This window comes from Ochlerotatus camptorhynchus, unplaced genomic scaffold (assembly GCF_037179485.1).
Source record: "Ochlerotatus camptorhynchus isolate MF236.1 unplaced genomic scaffold, CSIRO-AGI_Acam_v1.1 ptg000176l, whole genome shotgun sequence".
NCBI classification, from domain to species: Eukaryota; Metazoa; Arthropoda; class Insecta; order Diptera; family Culicidae; genus Ochlerotatus; species Ochlerotatus camptorhynchus.
The window spans coordinates 4,215,759-4,242,011 of NW_027040666.1; the positions used below are offsets into that span (position 1 = coordinate 4,215,759).

At 37.2% G+C, this 26,253-nt stretch overlaps 2 protein-coding genes across 4 annotated transcripts in view; both read left to right on the top strand.

Annotated features, from left to right (window-relative positions):
- The window catches only part of osp (outspread), a 534,113-nt gene that overhangs the window by 429,462 nt on the left and 78,398 nt on the right, over positions 1 to 26,253 (top strand). The gene's annotated exons all lie outside the window — the stretch shown is intronic.
- puml (pummelig) overlaps positions 1 to 26,253 on the top strand; it is a 418,871-nt gene that overhangs the window by 276,277 nt on the left and 116,341 nt on the right. The window lies entirely within an intron of this gene.

Genomic DNA, 26,253 nt, shown 5'->3' on the forward strand with positions numbered 1-26,253 from the left:
AATATAACATCGTAATTAAATTGTATACATTTTTCGAAAACTTGTCCTCCATAAATAGGAACACTGTTCGAGTAGTAGCGATAGTTGCTAACTTTGGTTCGCATTGGTTTCTTATGGGTTCCACTGTTATAGGATCACTACCGCAACTATAGGTGTAGAGGAGTCAAAATCTTAAGGAAAATAAATTGTTTTCCGTCATTTTTGGGCTAATTTTATGTTTGAAAAATGCAAATCTGCTTTATTTTAGGAGAGCTATCGATGAAAAATAACCTTAACCGTCTGACACAACCCTCATACCGCAACTATAGGTACACAACTATTACTGGAATACCTACCCTACCTCCTTATTATTGTGTACTGAGAAGTACAAAGGAATTTTATATAGTTCAATGACCGCGCACGGATAGGACCCGATTTTTACGTTGTGTGATAAAAGGAAATATTGATACGAGAACGATTATTTGACCGTCCTGCCATGGCGGAGGTATGAGGACTTCGACCGGCTCCGGCTTGCTAATATCGTGCCTTTACTGACGAGGTTATCTGAGACCCCTGCGAGACTTAAAATACGAAAATCGTTAATTTCGCGATATCAAAACATGAGGGATGCTTGAGAAACTGTTTTGATAACAAAACAGGGTAATTGTGCTAGTTATGGTACTAAGGCTTCAGTGTTTTTTCAGTGGGTTAAATCAAATTGATAAAAAAAATTCACGAATTCAATTTCGTACACACTACGAAAAGTCGTTTAAATTTCGGTTCCCTGAGACAGACACATGTAAGCGGCCCTTTTGACGTAAGAATCAGCTGAAAGAAACGTAAAAATCAATTCAATCAAATGTTCTCTTCGCTTATGTTTCGTGTAAAAATGGTTATTTCTAAGTGTGTAAGTAATGGTAACATATTCGTTCCAAACTTGGATCGATAGAAATTTAGAAAATAATGAAAATATTGGCAACTAAGATAGGGCTAATTCGAGGACCTGTGGGGGCAAAAAGTAGCTCACTTTTCCTATTACATTTGTTATTCATTCGTATTCTCTTAAATTGATTTCTTCATGAACAATTTTATCGTATCATGTTATACGTCAATCTGAATTATGCAACTATGTTTTATTTTAGGAGAGCTACCGATGAAAAATAATCTTATCCGTGTATTCCTCACCATTCCGGCACAACGTCGATATCGAAACTTTAGGTACACCTACCCTAAATGGAGCGAAAATGCTTTTGCAAACAATGTTTTCAATCGCTTATTTCTCTCGAATATGAGCTCACTATCACCAACAAATATTTCCCTACCTTTATGAGGATTTTGTAGACCATGATTTAGACTTGTAGAATGCTTTCAAATCTTGATAAAATTTCTAACTTTACTAGGGAAGCAACCTTTTAAGATTTATTTATATTCAACAGAATCATAATTAAAGCAGCATAAGTCATCATTTTAAATCAACTTCCTCACTCAGGGGAAAATTGGGAAAAGGGATTTTGAGAATATTGAGTAATATTTTTTTTCATTTTGTACTGCGATAGGTGCTTTCTATGGCTTTATTACAGGAAGTCATCGAATAGGCTGGTGAATGGATGAGTGATGAGCATATATTAGGTTGATACTCATCACGTAGGAAAAATCAGTTTAATTGGATGGAACACAGCCAAGAAACTGACGCGCCTTTGGAGAGTGTTTCAATACTCCGAAAGGTATAAATAGCTGGACCTTTTAATTAGAGTCAGATCCTTGCGATGAATGCAAGAATGACAACTGTAAAAAAATCGAATACATCATCATTTCTCAATAGTTGCTCTGGTCGCAGAGGTGTTAGGTCCCGAACAGAGGAAAAAAATACCACTGGTTCAACCTCTATCAAAATATAGGTTGAAAGCTATATATTGACGTATAACAATTGTGTGTACACCGTATATTTATTGTTTAATTAATAAAATGACTTAGTACCTCCACTATTGGCTCACCCACCCTATTAGCGAAATATGTTTATGTTTTTTCGAAGTGGTAAACACTGGCAGCACAGAAAAAACTGGATTTTAACCATCGCGTAAAATATCCCCTCGTTTAATTTTGCGTTAAATTTAACATAAACAACGAAATTATTTGCAAGCTTGTATACAACATTGATAATTTATGCTATATGACGCTTGAATTTACATGAAATGTCGTGTAAATTTATGCCAAATCTAGTGTTAACAACGCAGAAATTTAACGGCGCCGGTGGTGTAGTGGTAAGCGTGATTAGCTCTCACCCCAGCAGGCCTGGGTTCAATCCCAGTCGGCGCCACCGGGATGTTCTGAGGCATAACATCTCTGATCACGCCTTCCTTCGGATGGGAACTAAAGCCGTTGGTCCCCGGTTCATGAGTTGATGGGTCGAAAGGTAGGGTCCAGGTGTGGGAGCTGCCTTCCTGGCACGTCGGTAGCATTGGTGCTCAGCACGGAAAACAAGATCAACAGAAAAAACAAACCAAAGGAAAAAAAAAACGCAGAAATTTACACGATTTTTTCAAACGGTGTGACTCACATAACCATATTTAAATGTTTTTAAATCAACCAGAAAACGCCACTGCCACATTTATGTTATTTTCCCTCTGAGAATACATAGGTATATGACGAAAGCGCAAAAAGAGCGATTTATGCTAGGCCAGCAGAACAATTATTCAGTTCATTACGGATAATTGTCGTCGTCGCAAGGTCTCGTCCACAATTGAACCAACACTGTGCAAATAAAAAACGTGATACCAGTAGCACTGATACTAGGTAAAAAGCATTCGCGAAAATTACACCTGCATTGTTGGTTAGTTCGAAGTGTTGGTTTTGCTGACATTGCGTCGCCTCGTTGCATTCAATGAATCGAAAATGTTTACCTACTGCTGCTCAAGATTGTGCGAAGAATCACGTGAATAATAAAAACTCACAGCCTCATTGATATCCCACTGGTTTTGGAGTCCAAGTTGATTGTTTAAGTCTTACTTTTCTGATAAGGCAGTTGCTCGAGTTGCACCATCATCATTTCGAATTCTACCCGGTGTATTATTATAGCTCTCAGATAAATTGTAATTTATTCTCACAGTAATCAATTATTTATGATATCTCAATATTTTTTACGCAAAATTCCTTTTTCTGCATTCATTGTTGAATAATGCATTTCGTTGGACATAAATCATTCTCGGTCGAAATTTGATTTCAAAATCGATGGAGGAGACTAAAAACTTGTTTGAAAATCGTTAGGAATTCAAGTGCGCCACCTGCCAGGGGAAAAAATCGAAAAATTTTGCGTTCGCACACCTTTTGCTTTCGAAAGAGCCGCATAAAACCGAAGCGAACTCGCGTTTAGGCTTGGCAAATTCCGCTTCTCGTCCGCTACCCTACCGATCTCCGTTCTTGGCTTGGCTTGGCTGGCTTCAACATAATACAACAACAGTTGCTGCTGTGAGGAAGGTTGGTGATGTTCCAGCGATTTTTTTTTTTGCCTTTCAATGCTATTTACTTTCATTGTCGATTTATCACGAGCATGGTTTGCCTTGAAAGGAGTGCGCGAGCTCAGGTGGCTCAAACGCACTTGCCGCACGGATGATTTTGTTTCTCGACAAGTCGAAGTATAGGGAAAAAATTATTTGGCAATCTCAGCTGCAGCGCTCCTCCGGATACAGTGCAAAATTTAAAGTTTCACTTTCATACAAAGTTTCAATTAAGAAGGAAGTACGAGACGATCGACGTTCGAGTGATTTTGATTCTATTCTCTTTGGGATCAAATTTATTAAAATGCCTTGCATTTTCAGGTGTCCCATACTGAATTTTCGGTATTAGATATCAACAGAAATCTTGATAGTATTTCAAAAAGGGTCTCAAATGATTGTATTGATGAGTTTTCTTTAACCATCCATGGTGTATACCTTTCGATTTAATTTTACCGGCATTCAATAGCTTTTAATACCAAACGATTATTAAGCTGGAACGACAGTGGTGATTAGCTACTAAATTGTTTTTTTTTTTACTTAACAAAGTGTTACTAAATTTAATTTTGCCTATTACATAAGAAAAGTTTTCAATGTCAAGTAACTAGAAGATATTCGTTACATTTCAACGCGATTAACATGAAATTGCCTAACTTTAGGCGCAACTGTGTATTTTGTGAACTCAGTTTTGCCATTTTTGCTTGAAATATACTTCGCACAAGGATTCTTACGACTGATAATGATTCAGGGGACCCACATTTAAAAAGCACATGTACACTGGGATGGCATTTTGAAGGGTTGATCAATTTTACCCCATAAAGAAATTTTCAAATTTTAAATGCTAGTGCCTCGCTGTCACTCGATTCTTCATCACTGCTGTCACTTTGACAGTCATCGCTTTTCATATTCGAATACGATGCCTCCGAAAAACGTGTAACGGCAATTTTGCAATGGTAGAACTTAGTCATTTCTTAATGAATTTCAAAAATTGTGGTACCTTTAGAATTCCTAGGGCTTGTAGATGGTTTTGATTGTAAAAAGATGGAAAATAGAGTATTTTTTTTATTAAGGACATTTTACATCTCCGCGATGCATTCATGTCCGGCCATCATGGATTGACCACTTTTACGGATGTTCTGGATTTTTCGAGGGCCGTTTAGTTGTTTCCAGGATCCATATATAGGAACCATGACTGTATTCTGGCTAATTGTGAACATTTGTGCTCATTAATCTAAATTACAGATCTTGCGCCACTTGCAAAACCCTACAAACACACCTTTAAAAAAAACGTGTAACAACTCTTTTCGCTTTTTAAAAAAGTAGACTCTATTTTCAATCTTTTTACAATCAAAATCATCTACAAACCCTAGGAATTCTAAAGGTACCATGATTTTTGAAATACAATAAGAAATGGCTAAGTTATTCCATTGCAAACTTGCCGTTACACGTTTTTCGGAAGCTTCGTAGTCGGCGTAAAGTTTTTTACCCACCGTATTCGGAGTGTTAAGAAGGAAGATTGGAAGAGATACGAGATACCTAAGATTTCAAATCAATCAAACTGTTACGTATTGATTTACTGCATAAAATAATTTATGATCACGAGCAATAAGCATCAAAATGAGTTAAAACCAATTAGCCATAATAATAGCGCTCAGCTCTGTCGTGTCACTTGAAAGCAGAACTCAAGCAAAACATTTTACTGCAATAGACCGCACACCGGCAGTCAATCAAGCGACGAGTGACAGTTTGACTTTCGCAAAAGAAGATAGTCCGAAGCCACCGACCGAGAGCAAAGGCCGGGATACAGAACGATGATAAGTGGAAAAGTGCGGATCGGATCGCTTCGTCGTCTCAAGAAGTTCGGTTCGGTAATAAAGTAGACGGAAGGCTGTCGTCTCCCTGTGAAAACTCGCTAGGTGCTGAAAATCCTTTTTGCTGCCTACGCCAGAAGCAAGCTGACGCCGTCTCAGTGGGGATCCCCTCCAGGATATGACGACCATCTCGATCGTTCAGACGACGCTGAGGGAAACACCGTTCTAACGTTCATCACAGTGCAACGAGTTCCAGCGCCCTTCATGAAAATCATTCGCATGCCTACACGCGGAACACGCAATTGGTGGTGGTCCACTCGAAGACGTCTCATCTCGATCGTCCAGACGACGCCGGGGAAACCCCAACTCTGACGCTCCACACGTCAGCACAAGTTTCAGCGATCATCTATCCATGAAAGCACTCGACTTGCTAGAGCTCTATAATGCTGCCCACGACAGAAACGAACGGAGGACGTGCTAGTGGCGATCCACTCCGGCCAGTCGATTGCGAGTACGGATAAGCAGCACAACGTCGGCCACAGCGATCTTTCAGGTGGAACGAGTCCAAGCGGAAGAGACCACGAAAGACGTCCGCAGCAATCCGTATAGTTCCGTCAAAACACCTAAAATCAGATCAGAAAGGCCCCAAAAGTGAGTAAAATGAGGGATTGGATTCGGATTGGAGTAATAATGAACATGTCCTCCACAGGGTCTTTCTTTCTTGCTTATCTCTTGATTAACCACCTGTATGGTAACCAACTCGATCGGTGTGGATCCGAATCGATTCCTGCTTGGCGCAAGCGAAAGGACGAACGACTCTGGCAGCGTCCGAAAACTGATTGCCGACTTTGGCAGCTGACGGGAATACGACGATACAGTTCTGACCGATTGGTCGCCAGTAGCCGCAAGAGTTCCCCGGTGCAGCTGATGGGTCGAATGCTAGAGGTGGCGGCATGATACGGGTAGAAAGGTCGTGATGTTCTCGTGGAATAAAAGTTAAATGTCTAAAGGTTATTCAGATTTGTGAGTGCGTTTATTCGAATTGGAAATTGCCAAAATCCTACATTCTCCTCGGAACATTCTATTTCAATACGTTTATTATGATACTTAAGCTCAAAAGATACAATTCAAGGTCTTTAAAACCCATGTTATAAATAATTAGGTACATTTTTTTTAAAGAAATAAACAACTTTTAGCCAAACAATGCTTCTTACCTTCCAATGTCGTTTCAATATATTTGTGCAAAACTGAAAATCGCAGGACAAACTTGGGATCAAGAAGCAGGGATGGAAAATCATTTAAATTCATTTCGTGCATTCATTTACATTCATTTGCCTCTAACTTTTTTCATCAACAGAATACCGTAAAATTCGTTAAAAATGTATTTTGTGAAATATTTCTAAAGGGTGCCGGCAGTATGTGTCCTACGTATGATATTGGGGTAGAGAACCATCCACCGATTGATCAATGTTGAACTGTTTTACAGGTAAATTCCTTAACATCCTTTCCTTCGTTGACAGTTCAAGTAAACTCATTTCTTTTCAATATTCCAGTACCTGTAGAAGGGCACAAGCAGTTAATATATTTTGCAATTCCGCGAGGTATAAACTGGTTCTTCCGACCATTTCTCACCTGAAGACGAAGCATCCTCAGCAAACAACAACTAATTTGTAAACGAACGCAGTTAATACACGACAAATAGTTAATTAATGCAGTTCACTCTTCGTAATTTAACAGTGCAAAGCCGCACTTGGTACATAGTGGTAGTCCTAGCCAAATCCAGTCCATACGATCGTTCTGAGAAATTGCACATCCCACCGGCCGGCTGGCAGTAGTAGTCAGCTAAATGAATTTAAATTGCTCCCGATCCGATCACATCGGTTCGGATCGAACTGCAGTAACAACTAACGCAACAACCGATGGCAGAGTAACTGAGAACGAGTGCCGCCACTGCCACCGCGATCGATGATATTCAATTAATCAATGGAAATAATAGTAATATTTCAATTGACGATTAAATAATTTAAAACACAGCAGACCAGAAGCACCTAGCAGCTCTCTGCTCTCGGTAAATACTGCAATGAACAAGTCACGAAACGACCTCCGCATTCGAAGATTTTCTAAGCTGTAGAAGCCGAGAAAAACAAAGAATCCGATCGTTCATGAAATGAAAATGAAAACATTTCGAACGAATGCAGTTGGTATTTAAAAAATAACAACACTGATGAAAGTGGAATCGTTTAGAGCTTCTGCTCGGAGGAAGTCGAACCAGCATCAATTGCCAGCAGCTTAACTAAACGGTGATTGTGGTCTTTTGAAGCCGCGTTTAACTCGCTCGGTTGAGTCAGCCAGCGTGGAGTGGAGCGAACGCTTTTAGATGTGAAAAATTTATAAATAATGATGCTCGAGAAGGTCAATAATTATTGCTTTCTGTTGCCTCTGTTTTTATCGTTGTTTTCCATTTGTTGCTCGTCTGTGGCATATTTTCCCTCCCTGTTAGACATCATCGATCGGTATGTTGTTTAATTTTTCAGTTACCGTTCGTTGGCTTAGCCTTTGCACGGGTCAATAATTTGTCCGTTCAAGAAATTGACGATGATTGACCCTGTGCATTCAATGGCGCTAGTAATGAGAGTGAAAACGTTTTGTCACGATGCTAAAAGAGTTCCCCAACACCCTGGAAATATATCAGTTCAATATCAATCATCGAATGAGCATAGGTGACTAGTTTCATGGCTGGTTCCGATTCGAATATATATTTGCAGTGTGTGATTTGAGACAAGTCACGTTTCTTCGTCAAGGTTTGTTCTATGTTTTTGACCAAAATAGTTTTATCTTTGATTTGAATTATATAGCATTCTCGATCATCAAATTGGCAAATCGTGATTTCAACAAATGTATTCCCGGCCAATATGTTTGGAGCGGGTAGGCAACGTACCTTCTTAAGAATTGTTGATTCATCGATAAATCGTTTATGTTGCTGAGTTGTTCGATTCGAGTGGCTTAAATCCGAGATTAAGTGTATGGATTTTTACGTTCATTTTAGCAATTCACGATGGGCACGACCACTAGAAGTGAATGCACCGAACATGTTTCAGCACCTTGTTGTGTAGGATCAACTCCTAACCTTGAGACAGGCCTGTTGTTGTGTAACATCAACTCCTAATCTTGGTATAAACCCACTCCCTTTAAGCATATAAATGAATAACTATGCATCAATACCATAGGGCGAGAAATCTCTTTATGTAGTACATCGATTTCTACTGTCTTATTTTTCAAATCGATTAGTGCATTAAAAATACAGATTACACCCCCCAGCGGCAACAAGTGCCTTTCCAAATAGAAATCTACTGGAAGAAATCTAATGAATATTTGATGAGTAATTGCTAATTGTTCAAAACCATGGCCAGATTATCGGATATCCCAATTCAACTAACCAACAAGTCCGCTAATTGCCCTTTTTGAAATATACGGCTAATGTAAATTTCGGAAGCCGTACATTAAACTTACATCGCAAAAAGGGCAATTAGCGTGCTTGTTGGTTACTTGAGATATCCGATAATCCAGCCTGGGTTTGTGGAATTAGTGGGTGGATACTGTAAACCAGTAATTTAGCAAGGCAAAAGTCCAAGTGAGTTGATTTAAAATGTTAGACGACTGTTGTCTTCGATGAAGTTTTTATGCCTAAACATTTCCTCTTTTGGTGGTTGAAAGCACTAGGGAGGTGCTAAAATATATGTGTTTATCTAGTCCGTTAATTTGGATCTCGATCTCGATCTCGCGTTAATCTAGTCACGTTAGCTTTGCGGAGCTGATAATTAATTGGCAATTGTTTGAACCAAAATTCACTTAATCCTATGTTTAGTAGGAGTTAAGCCGAATACTCGCGGCATACCCGAGGTTAGACGGGTACATTGTCGGAAGATGGGATCAGGGGAGGAGCTTGGGGTAGGGTTTCGTTGTTTCATCAGAGCGTTGTCACCAGTACGAACGGTAGTGCGGTTCTAGATTCGTCTGGAGTTCGTCCGGCTATGGTGACCAGTGGCAGACGGGGGAACACTACTGAAAATAATTTATTTAATATACAAATCAAACGCTCTTGGACCATGTTATAGCTGAATTAGTTAAGTTAGCTTATAAAATAGTAGGATCTCTCTCCTTTGGCTTACGTCCACACTGGGATTTTATTCTGGCCCTCAACTTTATGTTGTTTGAGCACTTTCACAGTTGTTAACCTTTCAGTATTGGCTCCGTTGTACAAAGTAGGGTACCGGAGGCATTTTGGACCTCTTTAGGAAGTAATTATATAATTTCACGAAAAAAATATGATTTTGTTACAATAAATGTTTTTGTAAAAAAAAATCGTTGCAAAACGCAATTTGACAAAACCATAAGCACGAAATATCACAAATACTGAAGATGCTTTTTATTTTATTTTGGACTTCTAAAAAAACATATTTTAGCGCACCTTTTCTACTTCAAGCCGCTTGTGGAAACATATTTTAGAACAGGTTTGGGATATATTTTGGATCAACTGAATGTGCTGGTTAGCGGGCATAGCAAAAATATGTTTTCTCTAGATAATGACGAACATAGTTTCGACATGTCTCAGATCACTATTTTAACACATTTTATCGCTTCGAGCTAAGAAACGGATAAACTTGTTTGAAAACCATTTTAGAGCTCTTAAGAACGTGAACAGTTGATCACCGTTAGAAAAACGACTTAAATTCTGTTTAAGACTGAGGAAGCCTCTAAAAAGTATTACTTGGGCTTTTATTCCGACAGGTATTTTACGCAAAAACTAATTTCAGCCAGCTATCAGTCTAATTAAAACATGTTTAACTTTTGGTTGTGAAGAAGTTTCATGGTTTTGAAGCTATTTAACCGATAAATCGTGAATTCTAAATTTTACTGATTAGCTGTTTAAAGTACGGTAAAATATTATCGAAATCGAAAAAAATATTTTTAGCATTTACATATGTATACAATGGAGCTTATGGAATTTATCAAAGTGGGAAGATCAAGAAAAGTTTTTAAAACACTGGCCTAATACTTTTGTTTTAAGTTTAAGCCGCTCGGTGTCTTCGCACCACAGTGGGCCAGAAATGCAATTTAGACGACAAAACCAATCACTCTCAACCCTTTCCTGTCGAACTCACACAATTGTGTTTGTGATGCTTGTATGTACTTTTCGTGTTTTGGAAGGCAGCACTTTCCTTGAAGAATTGATAAATTTGATTATCAATTAAAACAATACTTGTTACCAGAAAATCCAAACACATAAAGCAACCAACGATACAGACAAAACGGTTGCTACGACCATGCTTGGCATACACAGTTTTGGTTACGAACTGCTCATTTGCTAATAACTTTGCACACAATTGACGAAACATAGTTCTTATTAAAGCAGTAGATAGAAAAGAGTTTAAGCTTGTTATAGATACGTAAAAAAAGTAGATTTTAATTCTAGTAATAAACTGTATTTGTTTTTGCGTTGTAAAAATTAAGTGAGAAATGCTCGCTACACATCTCGGACTTAAAGTGTAAAAATGAATTGGTGTTGATTCTAATGTTAAGATTTATCTACTCTTTGTATATCTATAGTAAACTATGATTCTAATCTATTAATAGCTTTAAAGAGATACAAATTACAACAACTGCGTGAAAAGTTAAAATGAGCAGTTGGTGTGTACAACTGTGCATGCCAAGCATGGCTACGACTACCATGACAAACTCGCTCTGTATCATATCTCGATCGGAGTGGTAGAAGGATAATGATATATTGCTTGTCTGCTTTATTGCAATATACACGGATGAGGACATAGCTTGATCTGAATCGAGAAAAGACATAACAAAAAATCCCATTAACACACGTGTACACAGAAATTAATTTTAACTATCGCGTAATATCTCCCTTCGTTTAGTTTTGAGCTATACTTGGCATAAACAGCGAAATCGTTCACAAGCTTGCATACAAGATTGCTAATTTATGCGATATTCTGCTTGAATTTACACGATATATCGCGTAAATTTACGCCAATTCTTAAGTTAAATTTACATGAATTTTTCAAACGGTGTATCATCTTCGGCTTCACTTCATGAAGCAGCTTGCCAACAATTTGCTCGTTTCCTTCTACCGCCCCGAGTGAGCTGTGTCGCACGGGCTGCTTGTGATATTGTCATTTGGAGATATTTTTGGTTCATTACTTGTTTCAAAATGCTACAAACTTTTTCCCCGTGCCGAAAGGGATGAACGTAGAATTTTCGAGGCTTGGTGCATTCTGCTTATCCAGATATTCGCCAACCAATTTGAAGGTTGAAGTCCAAGCTTCCACCCTGGATTGGTTTTAGGCGGAATAGTCCATTTCACGGATGACATGAGCCACACACTAATTCAGGCCTCCACTGTTCGGTACGTTTTTAACTATCTACTATAACTATACTATTTTTTCAATAAAAAATCTGTGGAAAATTTAATAATTAGAATACAAATTTCGAACTCTGTTCAGTTAACCCAATTTAATGATAACAAAATAAAATTTGTCGAAATTATTAATTTCCTGTAACGATCAACTTTTTAAGCTGAACAAAAAACCTGGTAAAATGTAACCGACATCAGTGATCTGAATTCAGTATCCAGTATGTAACAGTATGTACTACCGCTTGTCACATTTTATCGTGAATTGAAAATCTGCTAATCAGAAACTTCTCAAAAAATGTTCTATATTTGGGAATACCGGGAATATGTAAAATATAGTAATTTTTACAAACAAATAGTAGAATCTACAGCAATGTGTACATTTTTTCAAAACATAATATATTTTAAAACAAAAATTTACCCTTTAAAAATTTATTTATTTATTTATTTGTCGTCAATCAGTGTAGACCGTTTTACAATTGTTGTCTTAAGTGCTATTTTTACAATTTTGTTTTTGCTTATATTTTTTATAATATGTCTTGAGAACAAGTTAAAAAAATTACTTTTAGCTGACGTTATGCGAGGCATTAAAATATTGCTTTAATTTGGTTTTTGTCATTGTAAAGTCAATGTTATCGCAGTGCTTATTATATGTGTCCATCATTTGGTTCAAGGGTTCAAATTTGGCGTAATTCGTACGATGACGATTTGTAGTAAATATATTTCTATTTCGAAAATGCCTATATGGTGTATATAAATTTAAGGATGACAATAGTTCTATTGAATCAATTCGATGTGATACGATATCGTTTACGAAAGAAATCATAGCAAATTCACGACGCTCTTTTAATGTTTGGATATTTATGAGCATACACCGAGCTGTGTAAGATGGCAGAGGAAATACAGTCCAACCTAACTTGCGGAGTGCATACAATAGAAACTGCTTTTGAACGGACTCTATTCTTTCTTCGTGTGTGATTGAAAAAGGAGACCAAACTATGCTGCAATATTCTAATATCGACCTTACATAAGCAATAAACAATGTTTTTTATCGTATACGGATCGTGAATGTTATAACAGAAACGATTTATAAAACCAAGCATGTTGTTAGCTCTGTTAATGATTGTGTTATAATAATCTGTGAAAGTAAGTTTTGAGTCCAAAATTACACCTGGATCCCTGACTCTATCACACTTTTCTACGATCTGTTTATACAAAAGGGGTATCAAATACTTTTTCATTGGAAAAATATTACATCAGTTCGGATCTATCATCGCTCAATATGGAACCTTTTTCTGATTCGCGAAATTATTGTCGGACTCAAGTGCGGAGACGAAAAGATCGAATTTAAAATTAGTGGTTAAAACTGATTTTTTTTAGAAAGAGACTGAAATAGCTATTGTAAATTACGCCGAATGCTGTAAAAATCGAAAAGCAGTCGTAACGGTTATTGTACCTTGACGGTCATCCTCACATAACCATCACATATCAAAAATGACGGTCAACTAGCATATCACTTGGAAACACCTTTACCTCACTAGACCGTCTTCATCAAAGCCATCCATGACAGTTAGATTAAATGACAAGGAGAGAGTAGCAAAATCATTCACTCACTGATCATCTCTGTTGAACATTTATAAGTGGAAAGTGAGAATAATGCTCCCTCATTTTCCTGTTCTTGCTAAAAGTTGTTAAGTTCAAAACATATGTACGAACATTTTGAAGAAAACGTTCGATTTTCATTTTTCTTATAACAAATAAATATGTGGGTGCTGTTACGTTACAAAAATATCCGTTTATCTTCAAAAATGTAATTTCTTAACTTGCCACTTTCACTGATATACAACTTACAATTGACAAGCTCACGAGAATTAAATAATGTCAAAACAAATATATTTTCAACGTGGTTACGTTTCGTGCGTAAAGTGAAGCGAAAATCTTAAATTTTTTAATTGCTCCGATAAATTTCAAGGACCATCATGGAACCAACAGCACAAAATCAGTGTGAAACCGAACTTTTTGTCAGTATGAACCTCAACCTGAGCTGGGTTTTAAAAGCAAACGAACAAACTGACCTTTTTTCAGGAAATTAGCAGATCCAATTTTGATACCCGATCCAGGTTGGAACTGAATATTAATCGAATTCGCAATTAATTTTAGCGATGATATATTGAAATACACTGCGTTTCCTTACGGACTTCACAGTAAAGGCCGGCGCACAATAGATACGTTTTCGGGTTTTTTGACAGATAATGCATGGGCTAACTGTCAAAAAACCCAAAAACGTATCTATTGTGCGCCGGCCTTAACGATTTGAAGATTTCTTTGTTGATGGATACCAATGGTTGCTTTGATTGTTGAAACCTCAAGTGAAGAAAATGTGTATTTATAATGCACCGCGCAATAATTCAAGACCAACAATTGCAAAGGCCTCAACTCCATTTTGTAAACAAACTTTGCAAAGCAATTTTGTCGCGAACCGAAGTCCGCCAACGCAAACCAACAAAATTTACAGGCAGGGGAAATTCTCCTCTTCCCGATTGTGATTTAGGTTTGTGAATGTAGGTTTCGTTTCGCGAGCAAATGGCCTTACAAGGTTTGTTTACAAAATGGAGTTGAGGTTTTTCAATAGTTGGTCTTGAATTGTTTAAGCATTAAAGAGGGATGGGGTGCTTGCAATTTTCTAATGATTTAAGGATGAAGAAATCAAATGCAAAATGCTGCAGAATATTAATAAGGGTGGAGGATCAATTGGTATGATTTTACAAAGTCTTACATTGGGAGAGGGTGAGTTGTAAAATCCCGAAAAACTGCTAACGTTATTGTATGACCCTTGTATTAGATGCTTGTCAACTTTTTTCTGAAATAATCCTGAACTGTGGTAAACCAAGCATATATTGTATTGTGTTTAACCTAAAGATATATAATGACTTGTTCAACAGTTCAACGTTTGATTACTCAGCTATAACACCTCTAGCTACAATTCCAATATTCAGAGGGGAATTCCTATTTACGCAAGGATTTTTTTTTACGGATTCCTTGATACTTGGGCTTCGGTATTGTGGATACGATATGAGGTCAGCATCCTTATTATTCGAGCTCAAGCGTCACGGTATCCGGAAAAATAAATAGCTGCAAAATCTTTATCCATGAATAAGAATTCTTGACTGCAGGTAGTATGTGTTCATGCAGATATGACTTCTCACAATAATAATTTATCGTAATGCTTTTTCCTTGATACATCACAACTATCGCCGTATCCGTGATTTTGGAAGAGGAAAAACCGTCATAACCGTATTTATGCTCGAAATGAGATGATGGTCAATTTATATGTCTTTTTATTTTTCCTCGGTGATATGATGACAACATGACAGATGTTAGTGATATTGCGAATGAGTGAGAAAAGCAAAATAACGATACCTCACGGTTGTTGTGTCATACTGGGTGAGAAGTTTTACGGAGAGAGGGTTCTCAGTTGTTTTGATTGTTAACCGTAGGAATCTCTTTTGTCAATCTAAAGGCTGTCAGTACCGTGATGCAACTCAGCGCTGCTGAAAAGTATTACTTTTTGACACTGTTATTTTAGCTAAGAAAAGTAGGTCATTATGTTATTCAAAAGAGTGTCGAAAAGTAGCAATTTTTCTGTACTGAGTGTCAAAACAATATGTCCACATCAAAGTAGCTTAAAACCATCCCAGCTATAACTTTTCCAATGAACAAAATAAGAAAGTTAGTTTTTGATAATCAATTGACCACTTTGTCAAGCAGTTTTGGCGTGACTTTCTACCAGCGATTTCACAAAACTGGACCAACTAAGTTTTATTTTTTTTATGAAACGCACAAATGTTGGCTACTTTTATCGTGGTTCTAGAAGAAAAAATCTCAAAATAATGTTTTATTTCAAAGTTCGAGTGGTAGTAAACGTCATTTTATCTGCTCGAATGAAGTGGTTAATTAATTTTAGGGCGACCTTAGTGTTGGCAATCCAAAAAAAGGCACTGCAAATAAAAACCTCACGTCCTAAAAAACTTTAAAAAACAAACAAGGACTTTTGTGTCACTAAATTCCCATCCCGGACCATTGTGCAGTGCAATTATTATACAAGACGAGGAATTAAGTTCTGACTATAGCCCCTTCCCGTTGTTGGCAGCACTTGATTTTTGTTTTTTGCTAACTAGAAAATTAATTGAATGCTTAATTCCATTTATGATTTTACTAGATCATTCTTCACGGATTAGAGATGCCTGGTATTTTATGATAAATGATAAAGAAAGCACATGCCTAAGTTTATCGAAATAAACAGCTGATGAGGTCGTGTTGCCAAAATCGGGATGAGTCATTCCAGCTCAAGTGTATACATAGTTGTGGTCAATGTCACCGATTTCAATCAAACTTTGCCAAAAAGCTTATTTTGATATTCTAATAAAATGCTCCGTCTTGGCTACAAACCTTGATTTATGAGATTTTTAGAAATTATATCTTTGAATGGAGACTACTCCGCAACCAGACAACTTTTCTGTGTTCTGAATGAATGGAAAATATGGTTTATGAGATATTGATCCACAAGTGAAACTACGCACTTTTCAGCCGGATATGTACATATACATATATGTTTTAAATTCACATTTTTCAAGGGATTTTAATGTAGAATTTGAATAACTTGTTAAAATTTTATTTTTAAACTACAGACCGATTTTTGCAAGGTATTCCAATTATTGTAAGTTGGCTCGGATTTTGTTATTTTTTGAGATTTTGACCTGAAATTCCCTCCATATCTACAAAATATGTTCCGAAAATAAAATTGTTTCAAAATACAGTATATGGGATGTGACCAGATGCGTAAAAACACAAAATTTTGAGCCTTACAGCCGATAAATTACTATAACTTTTTGTAATATGTTTGGATTCTTATACGGCATTCTTCAGCATATTTAATGGAACAAATGTAATTTCATGCAACTTTGCTGGAGACACCATTTATCTAGCTCTTTATTTTACCGACAAATTTTTCGGCATTCGATGGATCACATCATTTGAGTATGGTGGCAATACATTATACGCTAGAAACTATCGCCTCACTTTCACCAGATCACTACTTTATTTTTACGGATAGTCTCAGGCTATTCGCTCCATGCAATTTTTTGGTAAATCGTGGAGTCAGATCACATTTGTATGATTCACTTCGGGCTCGAGGTAGATATCCCAATGTTCCGGTTCGGGATATTTTGGCTAGACGCGATCTGGAGTTTATGCAACTCATATATGTTTTCTTTAAGAATATTAACCACAGATTGTAAGTTTGATTAACCTTGTGTTTAGTTTGTATTTTGTGTGAGTGTTTGTTTTCTTTTTTTGTTTTGTTTATTTGTTTCTGCAATAATTGTATAATTACAGAGTTGATATAACGTCGATAGGATTAAGTACATGTTTTAGAAATAGTTAAATTTTTTAATCATAAATCATATTCCAAATCTCCTTTCCCCTCTCCCGATCCAAACATTTATCATCCACTAAACTCGAGAAGACCGAAATCCTTTAATTTTAGATTTTAGACATTTATAATCTATAAAGAAAATGATAATTTGGATCTGTAACTGTAACACTCGAACTTTTCCGTAGAACAATATTTTGATAATTTTCCTTCTAGAACCTCGCAAAAATAGGGTCTTTTTATGCTCAGCCATTATTTTTTAAATAGTGTAACATAACTACCCAAGTAACCAACAAGTCCGTTAATCGCCCTTTTAAGGCTGCTATACGACTGATATAAAGTTCGGAAACTTTATATTTTTCTTATAGCGTTAGCGTTAGCGTTAGCGTTGTTATGATATACTTCATAGATTGGATACTAGCGACACTCATGTCTCTTCTGAAATTCTCAGTTAGACTACTTTCAAGAATAATGCTGGGGAGTAAACATTGGTTCCAATCTAAACAAGAGTAACAGAAGCATGACTGTCGCTATTCCCGGCAACGCCCATCTTTACCATAACTAGGGATAGGGAAGGAAATGTTGATGTAGTACTTACTTAACGAGAGGCCACCGACTTAGCGACACCCTCATAAGTGCTACGGAGTTGGAGGGTTGGGTAGGGTATTCGGTTAGGATTCACCTCAAGTTTGCGGTGCAACCAAAAGTATGTATCGTTTATTTGTTGTTTATTTAATCTCTCGATAGCCGGCTATCGAAAGAACATATTCATTTCGTTTAGTGATCATGAATTTTAAGAGTCATGACGGAGAGCTTGGGATTAAACCCATGATTTTCTGCTCAGTAAGCAAAAATGATTCCTCCAGGGTCATCGAGCATCTCAGAACCATAACGCTTCGCGACAATACAGGACTACGTTTTCGCTTGATATGCAAATAGTTTCCGAGGTTAATGTTCAATATCAAATATACAAATGATGGTGGCGATTTATTGTGCTGTGGAAGTGCTTGGGATTAAATCCATGATTTTCTGCTCAGTAAGCAAGATCGATCCCTCCAGGGTCATCGAGCATCTCATAATCCACAGCATAGTTATCTATCATTGAATAACTATTATTTACGATAATTACATGAAAGAAATAAAATATAAACTACAAACAAAACGTGACTACTAAAATCTCAAAAAGATATTATAACAAATATATTTCACGCAACCAGGAATCTCAAAACCATTAGACGCTATTATGATACTCTGCACATGTTAGACACAAGAAGAGGCCAAAAAGCAAGCGTCCGACACACAAAACCCGCCAAATCCACTTGCAGTCACAATCAACGATTCTACGAATCGCGAGCGCTCACGAATCATAAAACCGCTGATTGCGACACTTTGAAAGCGAAATTGACAGGCTCTATGCGTCAAACACCCGCCCTCCAATCTCCTCTCGCATCCAACAACACAAATCTCCATTACAACATCTAACGAATTCAAAACTCCGAAAATCACTTATCTATAGCAAGTGAGTGGAAGCAACCCTGCATGCAACCATTCTGCATGATACACTTTTTCTGCCTATCTTTCTATTAGGCCTTTGGACATGCGTTAGCTTCCAAACTGGGAAAATTTTCAGATCAAAAAAAAACTTTCAAAGGTAATTACAAGTAAAATAAATATTGATAATTTTACGCAAAACAAGCAAGTAATATTAAATCTCTTGTATCATATGCTAATGCTAATTGACTGTTACAAAAATAATATGCCTAAATAAAATAAAATATTAATAAATTTATTTGCAAAATTTACTAGAAGATCATTACTTTATTGGTGAGAAGTTTCTAATAAGCCCTCCCAGATCCTCTGTATACAGAACAAATCTGATTCTATAATCAGAATTGCTCAGTCTGCATGAAGGAGCCGATTTCATCAAGGAAGTTCTATTAACAACCAAGAATTAATCGTTTGAGGCATACTGAAGCGTTAAGAAGGTGATATGTGGGGAGATTAAATAAACACTATAAGAAATCATCATCGTTGCAAATATTAAGAAATTAAACATAACCCTTTGCTTCAGTACCTTCAACCTCCATGTCCATGGGGAGGGAGAAACCCTATATTTACCTTATATCGCAAAAAGGGCGATTATCGGGTAGTTACCGGGCTTGGTGGTTACTTGGGTATGTTGCAAAAAAATAAGGTAATAAAGTCTTAAGTACATTGCTTGACAATGTTGACAACTGAACAACACTGTACATTGTAGGAAAAGGACGACATACGCACCATCATCCGGTCTCTAATGTCTAATGTATAACTTAACAAAATATTGCATAATAGGCCCTTGCTCGTCCAGCCGGAAAACAGTCATTTTCACGCTGTTTGACTTTGCGCAACAGCACTAAACTATCGCCTTTCCCATAAAGCTTCGTTGTGCTGGCTGCTGCTGGAATAAGTGTCACTGTGACCACCGTCTTGTTGTTTTTGTGCATTATGTTGGTTATAGGCTGACGACGCTGTCGCTGGAATAGCAACGCTGAAGAAGGTAATCGGTTACGAAAGAAGAAAGCGACAAATTTTCACTTTTTAATTAAATTCATACCGTAGTTCACCGGCCATTCAGTTCCTCTCGGAAACCTGAACCGTGCCTCCGGAAAAGGAAAACAGAGAAGCAAACAAGCCCAAGCTTAAGCCCACCGCTAAATATGAGCAGAAAAGTTACAACAAGCGCGTTGCAATTTATCATCTTAGCCGGTTTCCTTCCGCAAGTTGCGCGCGCGTGTGGTTCCTTCTTTGGCACTTTTCCACAATTTTTATGTCATATGGGAAGCATTGTACCTGGCGTGCTAGGCAGGGATGTAATACATCTTTAGCTTGCCTCGCAGGTCAATGTGAGAGAGAAAGAGGCGAACAAAGTTACGACAACCCTGCTGCAACCCAACTAACAGCCCTCGTCGATTGAACACGGTTCAGGTTAACTGCCTGAACAAGACACACAAAAGTTGCCCCGCGGTCTAGACCTTGCCGTGCCGGTCATGAACTGTAAGCAGAGGAATGTGTTGTCTCCTGGGTATTATGTATTCATAGTCACAGAATGTTATTTTTGAGCTCATGATTAAATCTGACGGCCCTGCTGCTGCGAGGGAGCGAATGCAACAATGTTGCAACTTTTACTACATCGGAATCTGCATGGATCGTGCCTTTCCCACACTCGTCGCAGCGTAATTCAGCATGTCTGATCAATTTCGTGGCTTCGATGAGTATGATATTATTGACTTGTCTGCTTACATGATGTACGCGGACAAAAAAAAAATTAAGCCATTGTAACAATTTCCTAAGCTGTGTGTCTACAACCTTTAATCAAATACATGTGACACTACTGTGAACACTATTGAGTCATTTCGAACAATTGTAGCCATTGAGCTATCTACTCCATTATCTTGTAGTTCTCTGTCGTACATCTACCCACCGCAGACTTCCCTCACAGGCTCACCGGACACCATTATTACTGAGCACTATAAATTTTCCGGACACCACCAAGAGGCGTACAAAATCAACACAATGCGATAAAGCGTACCCTCCAGAGTAAGAGGTGTTATAAATTCAGTGTAGTTAATAATCTATTGTTTAAAACAATTTTCCTTTCGTTCACCTTGGCTGCCTGTTTCGCAGCAGTTCGGGAGATGATCTGATCTAGCCCAGAGAAGCGAAGCGGTGGTGCAACGTTGAATGAAGAACATCATCTTCGTAGATGAGACGAGATCATCGACAGGGAGAGAGATAGACCATTTCGACACTGTTGTCGTTCCTCTTTTGAATGCGATAGGTAGTTTATGCTACAACGGCTGTTGGTGGTGCTGCATGTAGCCCACAAAGGGGATTTTTGAGTCCATTGTAAGTGATAGTACGATCTGAAATCTTCTGAGCAAGGGATGTCTATTTTTGTGCTTTTTAACTTTTATACCCGTTGTGTCTGAATAATCACACAAATAAGTTTTTTTATGTTTTCCTTTATTTAACGTCGGTCTCTGTTCCGCAATCTAGTGCCAATCACCGACGGACATCGATTGCCATCCATTGACGGCAATCGAATGTGCAGGAAGGCAGCTTCCACACCTGCGTAGGATATCGCACCCATTCAACACACATGGGCCGGGACCAACGGCTTTACTTCCCTTCCGAAGGAAGACGTGACCAGAGATTTTTATGCCTCAGAAAAATCCCACCGACCTCGGCTGGGATTGAACCCAGACTCATCGGGGTGTTAGAAAGCAGTCACGCTTACCACTACACCACCGGCGCCGGCTCACACAAATAAGTATAAGACAAATCTCGAGCAAAGAGTCAAACCGACTTAAGTTTCAGCCGAAAGTTTCAGTTAATTGTGTTGTAGAAGAGCTAGCGCTTTTAGCTTTCAACTCATATGGCTAGCGCTTTAAGTTTAGTTGAAATGTATGGGAAAGTGTTGAATACACTAGATTTAGCTAAGAATTATGAAAATTTCTAAACCGAATACCTATCACAATAAAAAAAATACTCGATCGTGCAAAGTCATGCGTGTTGTACAAAAAATGTAATGGCAGTTCTTGCAATGGACTGCAGTGGTGAAGCAAGTTTTCCAGAAAGCATATTTTTGTAAAAAAAACCTTCACGAGATGATTTTTTATACGAAATGCATTAGGTGGAACAAACTTTGTTCGAAAAATAAGCTACTAGGGTAAGTGTTCCGATACTATGGCTATGGCCATACGTGCCTATTATGATGTGTTCCAGATAACACACCATAATAGGAACGTATAGCCATAATTGGTACATCTACCTAATCTAAAATAATCTAATCTAATACAAACGAAGCAAGAACGAGAAAGCATCCCGGAAAATGATTAGGTTAGATAACGCCTAATAATTTTTCTTGTCAACATTGATGTTTGCATATCTGAGATATGACACAAACATCAAAACGGCCAGGCCTACTGCGTTGCATTTGCCGCAAAGATGATTCTGTGAATTGATTCGAATTTAAATAAATATATTTAAACAGCGATGCATTTCGTGAATCTACAGGGGTAGAAGGATACATGAACAAACGCTCCGAATTATGTAAGAGTGAATTTAACAATCATATGTGATGTGGTTTATGCTTTATATAATAAAGTATAGTTGAAGGATCTCTCCGATGTTTCCCAAATTCCTAATTTATAGATAAAAATTGAATTATCTCACCTAAACTGGTCTGCTTGACTGTGATCGTCAACTTTTCTGGACTTCTCTATTCCACGAGCCATTCCAGTAGCCTTAGATGCTGTATGTTGTCCTCCGCCAAACGCTACATCTTCATCACACAACTCGCACGGATCTTTGTTCTCTTCTGTTTTCATTTTACCGCGTTTGCCAATCAGCACTAACTGTAGTGCAACCACCTTTTCTCATTTGAACCAAAAAATTACTTCGCGGCTTGCAAAACGACCCGAATGATCAAGGCATTTGTGACCGTAACGATGTTTTTCACAGATCACACTTTTCACACTTTCTTTAACAATTTCGGTCGAAAACACTTAATTGTTTTTCAAAACTAGTTACGAGCGAACAAACACCAACACCGACCGTGCCGAACTCTTTCAGCGCGTAATAAACTGAAATTAAAAATTACCACTCGCAATCGCGATGCCACAAATTTCTGGTACAAACATGATGAATCACGTTTCTTTCTGGATTATAAAACTTCGCGGAAAGCGATAAAACCACCAATCACAAACGTATAACCGTCCGGGAGGCAGAGTGCCAGCGCTGATAAGGCAAATGTAACCGAAAACTATGAAAGCGAACGCACGCACAAAACAGAGAGCAAACTTAAAATACAACTGTATCCGAAAGGGTTTGAAACTGCACTCCTAGCCAAAATTGGTACATCTACCCTAAATTACAAAATTTTAAAAAACCTTCCGGCGAGCACATTACAGAATCTTTTTATGTCACTAAACACAGCAAATTTTGCAAACCATTCAGGCAAATCTGTAATAGGATCTTACAATTCCCGGTCGTGCGAAGTTCTTAAATTCAGAACATGCAATTCTGTTTTTAAAAGAATTGTTTTTTTTTTCTATTTTTGATCGTGTTATCTCAAATTGCAACTAAACTTAATGCAACTTGATTCAAAAAATCTCAAAAATAAATAACTGAATAATATGGTGGTATCTCGATGCAGCGCTACTAGTAGCATTGCACAGTGGTGACACGTCAAACAGAAGTCGCTTAATTTACTCAGTTACTTTTTTGATGCTGAACTCCATTTTGATGTCAAAATTCATTGTAAATGGGAACTAATCCCCCTGCGATTAATGCGATTTAATCTTTCGGATGGGTATTAATTTATTTATTGTTTATTTCATAAGTTATATCAACTCATTCTAATTTTCTGTTCATGTGCATGACCATGATTGGCCGCCCGTGGATGCAACTCTGTTATTGCCAGATCAGCTGTAATTACACAGAGAACCAACTGCTCTTTAAAAGGATTTGATTTGGACTTCCAATCTACACGCCTTTCCTAAAACTCAAATATTTTTTTACGTACCCGGCCCTTCAAGCAAATTTCTTTTTATTTTTCGAATCATATTATGAAAGAAATCCGATTTAGAGTATAACTCTATAATGTGAAGGAGCTTGGGATTGAACCCATGATATTCTACTCTGTAAGCAAAATCGATCACCACAAGGCTACCGAGCTCCTTCTTCCACAAAACAATTCGTTCCTCCAACCGAATTTCCATACACTTTATCTCATATTAAGAATAAATCAGATTCACACTAAAGCTCTATTATGTGAAGAAGCTTGAGATTGAACCCATAATTTTCTGGTCAATACGCAAAATCGTTCGCCACTAGGCCACCGAACTCCTTATATCAGCGACGACAACAAGTGCTCTTGAGAAGGATTTGATATGAATTTTCGATCAACACATCCGATCTTAAACATAAAGTGGCAACCAAGCCCCTCAATTAATTTTGGAGACGTTATTTGGTAAATATTTAATAAAATTTAAACAAGTAACTGGAAAGGATCTCATTCAAATGATCTATAACTAGCTGGTCTCCTAATAGCTAAGCATAAAATCAATCACTCTTCCAAGTTTACAGCTTAAAAATATAAAGGGGAAATGGATGTAATGTCGGCCTAAATGCCCCTAATCTGGGCCCATACATACATTCAGCAGTTGACTAAATTTTCAAAAGTGAACAAAATATATAAAGATAAAATTGATGTATATAAAGATAAAATCGATAAATAGCAGATTTTTAGCGATGGGCCCAATCTTAGATCCATAGGCCAACATAAGAGCCATTTTCCCTATATATATTTATACATGTTTAAAAAAAGGTTAGCTTTATCGCGGTTAGGTTAAAGGTTAGCTTTACAAAAAATACTGAACAAAGATTTCATCACCTCGAAATAAATGCGATTAAAGATCTCGCAAACACCCCTCATATCGCGATTTAGGCCTTAATTGAAGAGATAAACGCAATTAAATATTTCAAACCCCCAACCCCCAACATCGCGATTTAAGACTCAATTAATTATTAAACTTTTATTTTTATTATTGGAAAACACGGCTCGAACAAAAATGAGAATATGGGTGTATAATATAAACATAAATATTTTCATCTTCAAAGGATGCAAAAAATTTTAATAAAAAAAATCCACCTGAACGAAGGCTGAAAAAAGTAAATCTAAAAATGTCTCATCATCGAGGAGCTGAAAATAAACTTGAATAAGTTGTTGTTTTTGTTTCTTTATTAAGGATACTTCTGATAAACTTAAATAATTTAAGGTGATACTGTAAGGAAGCCTTAGCGTGAAACTTCAAAGGCACAAATGTCAGCTTCCACAAAACAAACAAATTAGAAATTGCTACTCTCTGTTTGTAGTAGCACAACAAACAAAGAGTAGCAATTTCAAATTTGTATGTTTTGTGGAAGCTGACATTTGTGCCTTTAAATTTTCACGCTAAGGCTTCCTTAGAGTATCACCTTAAATCTATACATCTGTGTTACAAATGATGTGCTGTTAATTCAAAAACTGCACGATAATTGATATTTATAACAATACTTCCATATTGTTGGAAAATTTCCAACTTTTCGGGAAATTCCGCAATAATAATCCCGGGAATAAAACGACCGGTACTGGGGTTGATTTACTTTCCGGAAGATTATTATTATCCTAAAAAGAATATGCTTCATTTTAACAGTTATCTAGCAATTAAACCAAGAACTAAGTCATTTGCATCTGTGTGTTATGCTGTTTTTTCAAACATATTTTCATGCATAAACTTACGTTTAGTCCCGTACTATGTGTTTCGTTTGCATGATGGTATGTCTATACCTCTTCTTTGCCGTGCTAATTCACCGTACTATAATAAATTTAGTTATAAATAGTTGTATAAGTTCAGCAGTATTCAATTATCTTAAACAATGTAGTTTTAAGAATATTAGTTTTAGGTTGGAAATATGCAATCCATATATAATATGCTCTCCTGTCCAAAAACATATTATATTAAACTTGTTTTTGAATTCTCATGTGATTTGAGGTTTCACATGATGAGTTTTGATCCAAGTCACTCTAGCTACTTTCCCTGGGGTACCAGGTATATCTCCAGTAATTACCAATGTGGTCCTGGACGCTCAACATATGTGATAACTATTATCTTCTTTTTGTGTTCAAATGTGATTTGAGATGTCACATGATGGGTTTAACACGATTTAGGCAGATTCACAGCCTGTATTCACTGGAAAATTTCCGATTCCAAAAATATTCAAGAGAATTCTATGAGACCTTAATATCTTTCATTTGGCGATTGTTGCGTCAAATTCCGACCAATATTTGCTGAGAAACACATCGCCAAAATTGTGTAACACACACACATACAGACATTTACCGATCTAGATGAGCAGAGTCGACTGGTATGTCGACAGTGTGCTTTCATGAAGGCTTAACTGCGATAATCGATTCACTTCATCGATTTTCTCTTAACATTGCTACAGCTAAGGAAAACAATTTTCTGAAATTTGTCCAATACAGCGCTGTAACAGGATGTCTTGGAAATCAAAAGCAACAACAGACGCACCGATAAA